Below are 11,006 nucleotides of genomic sequence, written 5' to 3' on the forward strand. Positions count from 1 at the left end.
TCCTTTAAAAATAAATCTACAACTCCAGCCACAGACTGGTAACCCCAAATGTAATGTCAAATTTATCTTAATAAAGCCAACACATTGATAACATTCAGAATTTTAATAACGACATTGTCTTGGAATTGCTGTTTGGAATATGATTTAACGCTACTTTCCCTCCAAATTTCATTTAAGACATTTATCATAAATGTCTTAAAATTGAGCCATAATTTCCTCAAAATAAAACCAGATGATAAAATACATTTGCTTCCTTAACAGTCAAACTTAGGGGAGGTTTAATGAATGACTTATGCAGGATATCAGAGTTACAAATAAATGGGTCAATAAATATATTATTTTTGTTCTCAGCTTAAAGTAACTGATTGATATCATTTTCTGACCAAAAAAAAAAAAAAAAAAAAAAGAAAGTACATTTTCACATATAACTCTATATATCTTGACAGCTGGGCAGCCTATTTTTATCCCATCTCTAATGGGCAAATTGCAACCACAGTAATCTCATGAGCCTTTCCAAGTGGACTTGCAGGGGCCACCCTAACAAACTGTGATTCATTGACACTGTCAAGTAGAATGCTTCCTCAGAAAAGGAGATGAAATAATGGCTTTGTCTTCTCCATTGCAACATATGGAGACAATATGCAAGGGTAAAAAGGAGAAGAAGATAAATTGCAATTTATTTCTCTCACTTTAATAAATGTTAATAATGTAACTGAAATCTGCAAGGATGTCCACATGGACTGCAGAAATTTGGCCAATTAAATCTTGCAGGTGTATAGATTGTAAAGTCATTACACCATCAGCCTGATTTCTTGTATAATGTCATCCAAGGAATGCAACTCATATATTGAGTCTAATAGCTTGTGTTTGGCTCTGGAAAGCACTTTGGGAGTTTCAGTTCGAGAACACCATGCTTCTCTCGGTGTAATTATTTGTGTGTAATTTGTATTTCAGTGTGATTATTGACACTGTTAAACATGCATGCTTTTTCTTTGGTGGAATAATGTAGTTCAAATTTTCTAGCCATTGGTTCTTGAAGAACTGCCAAATGTCAGATATTCTCACACAGTTCTCCCCAAAGTAAGCTGAAGTGGTGCTTGATGCTCAAGTCCATTCTGTACCAGTGTCTTAATTTTCTGCTAGAAAAGGCAGGATGTTCCCTGCCAAAATAGCAGTTAGCATTTCTGTATATTAGTTGTGACCTGAAAGGGAGCAGTAAATCACAACTAAATGTCTCCTCTCTGGTAGTATATAACTTTTTTTTCAGATAAGAAAGCCAAAGTTCAGGGATTCCTTGGAGACTGTTATTTTGTGCCAATTCACATAAACAGAAGAAGCAGGACTTCTTGTAGGTGTTGATAAAATCCATCCTGTTGCAAATTAGGCCATATGGCACATGAAAGCTCCCTCCAATCCAATTTGTAAATGAAAAAATGAAGGGGATTGAAACAATTTAGGATTTCCTTTTATCCTGCCTCTCTCCTCCCCCGCAAGAGTGCAATCACTTAAACATATGCTTGGATTTATGAAAATGAGCAGAACCATAATGGGTCTGTTCCTGGTTGTAATGTTAAGCTTCTGCAAAAGTGCTTGCGGGACTGGGGCTAATTTGGCAGTCAGGCCAGAGAACTTCACTCTGATTTCCATTATACTTATTATCTACCAGAGGCTGGAAACGTAAAGATTTTTAGAAGCAGTTTAATCTTCAGTTAAAAAAAATGCTGGTGGTGCAGCTTTGTCAGATTGGGAAGCTATTAATCACACATATCCCCCTTGCTTATTTATTAGCCCTCCATGACTGGAATGGCTTTATTTTGCTAAGTACCAGCTGAAGAAACCAAGTCCAGGTTCCAAAAAGCAGAGTTACTAAACTCAGTGATGTGACTTATTTCAGAGAGGGAGATCAGCATGTTGTAAAATGTACTCCAAGAATCTCTCTATTGCAGTGTGCAAAGCAACACTAACAGCTGGGAGGCAAGGGTAGACTCTTGCCCTTGACTACATGGAGAAGAGATGGTTTGAGAAGCAATGTACCAAAGTCCGAGGAACCAAGGATACCTTAGCACAGTCTTTTCAGAGATCTCTTTTCCATTGTTGACTGGAGATGGAGGATATCTGCGTTAGTATCTGTAATTATAGTAAAGAAATAACAAGATTTCTGTATGTCTAGCAACTAAACCAAACTCCTGCCAAACTCCTGCATGAGTTTCAGCCTAGGTAGCATTTGACACAGTCAGAAACTCACAGGATGGTAAAATTCCCCTTCTTTTTTAGTATGCTTTTAAAAATCTACTAAAGGTATCTGTTTCATTTCAGTACTGCCCAGAACAAAGAAAAAAAAAAAAAAAAAAAAAAAAAAAGACTGAAATCCTGAAATCCATTAAAAGGATACTGTGGGGTGGGTTTTGCTTGTTCAACAGGAGCTATGAAAAAAGGAAATGAAAATGGTACTCCAGGAGCAGGCAAAAGATGGGCATGACAGAATTCCCAGATTCTTTTTGAGCTTCTATTTCTCGTTAAATGGAAAATAAATAAATAAATGTTGAAAGCAGAATCTGTAACATCTGATATTTCAATGAATACTAACGCACCAATGAAACCTACCTACTAACCTTTCTTTGCTCTGAACTTGGCTCTAATTGTTGACGCGTTGCAAGCGTGCATTGCTTTGAAGTTGTAACACTGACGCCAAGGTGTTTGTTTTCATGGTTGATAGGGCCCTTTAACATTTTCTGTTCTATTCTACTTAGTACAAACTAATGCTTAACTCCTATCTTTCTTTTCTATCATGATCTTGTTACATGTGGTTCATCTCACCTACATACATCTGTTTCAAATTAGGTACCTACTCTAAAACAGTCTCTTCCAGACTGTCACTTATTTTATTGATGATAAATATTTTAGGGTAAAGCCAGCCATTCTGTAGATTTGTTTACCTCTCTTCAGTGACCAAAAAGTCTAAATAATGAGCTCAAACAGCATGTCTCACTTCTAGATACACAAAACTACGTAAGATGATCCCATCATTTTTCAGCTAATCCTGTGAATCCTTTCACTTGATCTCGCAGCTCTGGCAATTCTTATGGCTTTTGGTTTCTTATGTTAAATTGTTCTTCTTAAATAACTTTGAATTCTTTTTATTTATTTATTTATTTATTTATTTTATTTCACCCCCAATTAAGTCCTATCTTTAATATGAAGTTTTGCATGAAATCACAAGGCTTTAGTAATCCAGTGGATGGCTATTGTCACAGGATGGCCTCCAAGAGAAAACCTGTCACTGCTCAGCCACATTTTGCAAACCTGTTCTCTATGTGCCTTTGCTCTGTCTATACACTCTGTGCAGGTGGGACCCTGCTCCTCCCTCCTTTTTCTGTTTTTGTGCATATTGGACTCTTGTCTGAGAAAGACTGTATGCAAAGACTGGAAAGTTCTCATCATTTAATTAAGAGCATAACTAATGACATCTTCAAACTTTTTTCCCAAGGGGCAATCCATACTGTTTGTGTACAGTTTTATGTATGCACATATGCACACACAAATACAGCACAGCTGCTACACAAAATTCCCAAGCTAGCTCAAACAAAGAGTGCAAAATAGCAAGATGATAAAGAAATCTGTTAGCATATCTGAATTTCTTCTGGTACACAGATCACTTGGTTTACATACTTGAGTATCTTGATATGATATGATATGATATGATATAGAGATACTTGGGTATCTCTATATGATAAGTATCTCCATATGATATTGTATTGCTGTGACAAAAGATTATCTATTTTTAAAAATCTATTCAAAATGTGGATTATTCTGATTTATCCTTAATGAAGCTCCATTTTGGGGAATAATGTTAAGCAGTCATTACTTGTATACAATTTCACAGGACTTACTCCCACCAGCAAAAGTCCACAAATCACTTCCCTGACATGAGCAAAGTTCAACTGATGGGAAAAAGAACATCAAAAAAGGGCATGAAACTCACAATCAATTTTCATTATGTTCCAACTGTCTGAAATAGATGGATTCCGGTCTGCTGTTTTTACTTACTTGAGTGGCCATTTCTTAGAGGAGTAATCAAATTAATATCATTACATCCTTAAATGCAGAAGGGCTGTTTCCACAAGGCTTATGACACAATAATGCATTTCTGGAACAAGCCTGAATGTATTTATATTGCATTTATAATGATAACAAATTTCAGTTTGACAACATCAAGTGTCATCTATTAAGAACCTAACCACCTGACTGCCTAGAGATTTTTCAAGAACCCTTCAGGGCAAGCAGATGCACGGCTTTTCTTGTTTATGAGCATCCTACTGACAACAGTGTAGTTTTGTACACGCAAGAAGAGGACTCAGTCCTTTGTTTTCACAATGAATGAATGTTGTAGCAATGGCTTGAGAAAATGTATTGTTAGAAACTCCAGTTTGGATGCCAGGATTCCTTCTGTTTGGATTTTTCATATACTCAATATATTCTTAGATTTGTCATCTGGTATTACAAATGCTGACAAATACCGGTGACTTCCCTGATGCTGATAGATAGTCTTGTTAACAAAAATCTCTCCTTTTGCAAAAAGTGCTCGTCCACTCAGTTTTTCAGCTATGGAAGGGATAATGGCCTTGCAAGACAGAGGCTTGGTAAGAAATACTACCACAGCGTAACAGTCTATATCAGAGAAGGCAGCTGGCAGCTTGGGGGATGACTTCATTCAGCCTTTTAACAGGTCAGACTTCCTACTGTGACTGCACATGCTTGGACCTTTTCTTTGATGAGCAACAAGTGAATTGAGAGAGCAGCTCAAATGGACAGCAGATTTGTCCCAAACTGGCATCTGTCCCACTAAACCGTTCAGTAGCCCTGATCTAAGCGGTAATGAGTCTCTCAGAGGGCGATACTGTCTTACCCGGGTTTTCATGGGGCTGACGCTTTATTTAAAAAAAAAAAAAAAAAAAAAAAAAAAGAGCCTGTAATATAAAATGCTATAGTAATAGCCTCAAGTGCTCCTCTCAGTGTCATTGTGGGGCTCACATTAACTCTAACAAATTAACATGAGAATTAATTACACTTATGAGGACAGCGCTGCAGCTTCAGGGTCCAACACTTAGGTTGATCCAAGGCATTCCGTTCTCTGCAAAATGTTTCAGTCTTCCTCACGATATGCCTTTTGCAGCCATGGTCTATTGCTACTGGGGCATAGCTGAATCAAAACCACACGCGATGGGAGAAATGAAGAAGTTATTCCTATGCACTGTCCAGGAAAGGCCAATTTAGAGGCAAATTGTTGGCTATTTTATTCCATTCCCTTCCTGGAATAATTGAATGTCCTTTGATGTACAGCTAATGAGCAACCTTCAGACTACACAAGTCTTCATAAAAAATCAGTTATGTGTAGGCCAAGATCAACACCAGGTTAAGACAAAACAGAATGAAAATCAACTGAATCAACACCCTGCAGCACCACCGCTTTATATTTCTACATCTTCTGCTATAAAAGCATGGAAAGAAGTGTGCAGGATGAATGAGGGAGCTCTTCAGCTGACCAAATCTATGTGTTCAGAAAGTCTGGAAAGATAACAGGAAAACTTACACTGGCTCAGATTTCCTTTGCTTCTGTTTTCTGATCTGCTCTTTTGGCTAAACTTCTCTTAGAAGAGCTATAAAACACCCCTGCTGGCAATCTACAACATTTACACCAATCTGGGTAAGCCAGCTGGATCACTTGTCTCAAACACGTTTCCAGCCACTAAGAAATGTTCTGTCACAACTTCTCTGCATCCATCTTTCCTTACTAGCTTTTCAAATGTGGCCACACTATCATGACCCAATATACCAAATCTGTAGACTAGTCTTTTCTTTCTCCATTTCAGCAATGTTCCCAAGAACAAAAGTAGGGAAAAATAATATTCAAATATTGTGCATCTCCTGGTTTCATCACTGCCTATTTCTGACAGACAACTGTGATTACTACCAATGAGTTTTCTCTATTAGAACTCTGTCAGGATTGTTAGTATTGGAAACTGATGTGTGGTCTTAATGTGCTCTAAAATAGGCTTACTTGACTATTTTTTCCAACATAAATCTTAAGATTTTTTCAAAGCATTGATTGAGCTGAATATCTGAAGAGCAGACTCTATGTTGCAATTAGAATAGCTTAAAATGGTTTTAGAAGTTAAACTCTGGGGAAAAAACATATAAAATGCATGCAAAAACAAAACAAAACAAAAACAAAAACAAAACAACAACAAAAAAAAACAAGCAAGATATATCTATCAACCCTTAAAATCTTAAGACTGTGTATTTCAGTTTGGCAGATTCTTTGTGGAAATTTACTTAACCAGATGCTTAGTCTGCTCATCTACACTAACTGAAAAAAATGATGAAAAATTAATGGAAAAAAGAATGAACCCATGTCACAGGAGAATAAAAGAAATCGCTATCAGCCTTGCTGAAAATTACTGTCAGACTGCCATAGAAAAATATAACACAAGAATTTTCCTTGTCTGTACCCACTCTATCAGCTGGTCTGTTTCCTTATCAAAATGTACTTGCTTCAGGTAAATGGGTAGCAGAATTTTACAAGCTTGTTTTATTTGGTTAATATGTAAATCAAACTCATTTGAAACAGCAGTTTTGTTTGAGGAGAAAAAAAGCCACCTGCAAAAAAAAAAAAAAAAGAGAGAGAGAGAGAGAGAAAATGTTCCAACAAGCATAATTTAAAGCAAATGAGTGACTATTGAGGTTTCTAATGGGAAAGAAAATTTGCCCTCAGCTGCATTACATGGCATCAGAAAGAGACTACTGGATTCTAGCTGCTGAAGGATCAGGGGAACACTGCTTGTTTGTGAAGTACGAGACAGATGCTTGAAGACAAAGCAGAGCAAAGGGACATGGTATCATATGGTAGAAAGATCCAAGGCATAATTGTTGTTTAAAGTACCTGTGACTCTAAAGCAGTTGAAGTTAGTCAGACAAAAGCAAATAAATATTGCCTTATATGGCAGACCGTAAGATTAACAAACACTTTAAAACAGTTTGTCTGTACCCAAGAAGGAATTCTTTGTCATGTTTACTTGTTTAAGAACAGCTAAACTTAATCATGCCTTCCAAATTTTGAACATAGGACTTTTGCATATTTTTACAATCTTTAAATGATTTGCCTGCATTATGTCAGAGTGTTATAGACCTGTATATATGACTGCAAATATATGCACATTGATACGTTTGGAAGCTAATACACAATGGGTTTGAGTTGCATATAGAAATCAATAGGAGATTTTTATTGATTTTGACTGTGTCTGGGGAAAACCTAAAAAGTAAGAACCAAAATGGCAAATCTTGTTCTCATCGAGATGGTAGATGCACAGGTAACCCTTCCTGGCCTGCACCACCTGCTTTCTGAAGAGGCATTCCCGTCTTCCTCCCACTCCTGTGGCTTTACAGTGAATATTATGGCAAGTAAGTCTACGTTTGAAGCACCCCATGGTTCTTCAGGCAGACTCCTTGCTTGTAGGCAAGTGATACACACTGGGGAGATACACAGCTGGAATCAAAAGCCACATTTGTTCAGGACCAGCCAGAAACATAAGCAAAGCTGGGCTTTGCCTAGGACAGCTGACTGCCAGAGGCAACACAATGGTCATGGCCTGGTGCTCATTTTGCCTGTGCCCTGGAAGGCCGTGCTGGGTGTCCACAGGACAGCAGTGCTCCTCGGGCAGGGCACACTGTCCATGCTCCCCATCTCCACCCAGGCCTCGTGAGCCACAAACTCAGCTCGGTTGTCCACCCCTTCCTGCCCCTAGCCCTGGACACATCTCCAAATTTTGCGTTGCCAGCTCAGTCTTGCTTGATAAGTTTTGATGTAGTGCTGTGTTTCTGTGTTTGGTCATTTGTTCAGGACTTGCCTGGATGCTATCATGACAGATGGCACTCTAAGCAAACTTCAAACTTCTTTTTCAAAAGAAAACTAGTTATACAGCCAAAATATTCTTTGTTTCCATGCCAGAGTTGTGTGGTGAACTCATTTAATGCTAAAACAAGAAAACAACATTTAGAAAAAAAAAAAAAGTACAAATATTGACTGTAATGCTCATGATGAGGTAACACTAAACTGAGCTCTAACAAAGCTACACTTCATTTTAAAACCTAGGAACAAAGTAACAATGCAAGACTCATTCTAGTCATGTAGAAAGTCACATGCAGATTACCAGAAGAGATTCAGCAGTTTGGTGAAAGACAAAGTTCCCTTAAATTCTTGCATTCAAATGCTTTTCAATCATCCTGAAGAAACTCTATGTTCTTACTCAATTCACTCCACACATCCCTTTCCATTTGTACGCATTTGGAGTAGTCTTAATTGCATAATTGAGGGTAATTTTGAACGTTCTTAGTCATAACAGGAAAAAAAAAAAAAAAAAGAGAGAGAAGAATTTTTTAAAGCGTGGGATTAGAGAGTTGGGTTTTATTCATAAGTCTTCCACAAATGGGCAAGAGTGTATTTTGGTATCAAAGCTCAGGAAGCCAAATTAAAGATCATCCTTAATTCTGTTATTTGTTTGATCTGCTTTCATAAACAAAACATTCCCTCACATAATTATTTGCAGATTTTCTGCACATGGATCCAGACGCATGCATGCTAAGTCAAGTGGCACTCTATCATTACTCAACCAGAGAAAGCAAAGGATGAATCAGAATCCACTGGGGGCTGTCAGAGACAATTTGGCTTCAGATCATGCAGGTCTGGCACCAAACCTTTTTGTGACAGGTGACCCTTGCCGTATGCTATAGAAGCAGCTTGGATTTTTCGGTGGTGCCAAAAGCTTTGCAACCAGTACAGTTGAGTTTCTTTGTTGTGGGGACGGTTGTATAAATTTGACTCCCTTCCAGTCTAGGAGCTTCATTAAAACTAGATAAACATCAAAATTACTGGAGGACCAACCTAAACTAGGCACCCCTTCCCCCAAGGGAGACAGGACTGTGGGCAACAGCAACAGATTTGGTATAAGCCACCAGCTTCTTGTGCTCAGGGAAAGGAAGCAAACAGCCTAGATGCAACTGGGGAAGCAGTACCAAGCTGTCACACCCTTTCTGTAATATAACAAGTTTATTTTCAGTTTGTTCCCTTAACATTATCCTAATACTTTCTCAAGTAACTAAGCAACCTCCAGTGCCTTACTGCTGAAAGGGTTTGAGTCACTGTTGGGGCTCTCGATAGGTTTTTGGTAGCTACTGGATGTAGGAGGAACGGTAGCGGGTTGTCCTATCCCCTGTGCTGCAGTGCCACCTTACGGCCCTTGTCCTACAAACGCCTTATTTTTTCCCTTACACCCACCGTGTTTTAATCTAATAAAACTGAGGTGCAGGTAGCCCCGAGAGGGGGAAGCAGCTAGGACTTCAGAGAACTGTAGCTCCTTTAACAAAGTCTCTTCCATATGCCGAACCACAGACAAGAAAGCTGGAAGAAATATAATCTAATTAATACTGTTGCCGTAAAATTAACTAAATCTAGAGCATTCCTGACAGGTATTTAACTAACCTGTTCTCAGAAATGTCCAGTGGCAAGAAGCCCAGGTCCAGTTCCTCACCTACCCTTTTGCTGAGTTGCACGCTCCACGCAGCCTACCTGCATCTCAGCTCTTGCTAGCTTTGGACCTCAATTCCTGCCCTCTTCACAGGGTTTCTTTCCTGTATGACAATTTCATATTTAAGAATCATTAACCAATTCTCCCCAAAATTTTCTTCGGATGACGCAATATCCATTCTTTAGCACTTTTTTCTTGGTCCTATCTTCCAGGCTACTGATCACTAGCATTCTTTTCATCTGGATTTTCTCCAGTGAGTTCATGTCTTTATTCAAAGCATGTTATACTTCACTCAAAACTGGGCATGATACTTTATCAGACGTTTTAGCCATGACCAAGTAGAGAATAGAATCACGGAATCATAGAATAGCTTGGGCTGGAAGGGACCTTAAAGAACATCTAACTCCAGCCCCCTGCTGTAGGCAGAGATGCCACCCACTAGATCAGGTTGGCCAAGGCCCCATCAGCCTGGCCTTGAACACCTCCACAGATGGGGAACCCACAACTTTAAATGAAACTTCAAATGACGAGTCAAAGAGTGAACTCCTAATGTGTTTACAGACTGTAACCTTGTATGTGCCTTTAGATACTTCATTTTAGGTCAGAGATCTCCCAAAAGCCCATATTCAAAGAATAATTATTGATGATTCTGATGGTAACAGAATGCTGACAAAACCTTTCCTCACAACATTTTGAGAGTTTCAAACTGAGCAAAGCTAAGTTCAAATAATCCTACAGCAGTTGGGCTAACCCACTATGGTAAAATAACATCTCTTTTCTCCCAAGAGTTCACTACGTAAATGAAGGCAGCCTTTTCAGCAGCAGTGTTCCTCTCCCTGTTGTAACATTGATTACTTTGAGGACTAGACAAAATACATAAAATAACTGGAAGCATGGAGACAAATGACATGAAGGGATAAAACTCAACGAGGAAAAATTACATTATAAATTCAGTAGCATCTTGGCCCTTCAGTGTTTTCCAAATAATAATACAGGAATTTTATGATTCTAAAGCAATCAGAATAGCAAACAGAAACCATAGCTTCTTAATCCATTTTTCTGTCACTGCTAGAAAGAAAACATCTGGAAGATCCTAGAAAACTACTTCTCTTCCAAAGTCCAGCAAATCCAAAGGAAACAAATCATCTGAAGAATTTTGACAATGTAATTAATCGTAATTCCCCCATAAATATAGAGTGCACATCTGAGTATTACAAGTCAGGAGCAGTGTTGCTGTCTATTACAGGAACTCCTCGAAAGTGTAGGAGTGAATGGGAATTAGTCAGAAGGGGTGAGAGTCAAAATAGAAAAAAAAAAAAAAAGTTTTTTTGGTAAGGGATATAGGAGAAACAACAGAAGAAATGCCAGGTAAGAGAATCAAATGGGGTAGGGGATGATAGAAAGAAAAATGGAAGGAGAGAAACC

Source organism: Aythya ferina (assembly GCF_964211825.1).
Source record: "Aythya ferina genome assembly, chromosome: 1".
Lineage (NCBI taxonomy): Eukaryota > Metazoa > Chordata > Aves > Anseriformes > Anatidae > Aythya > Aythya ferina.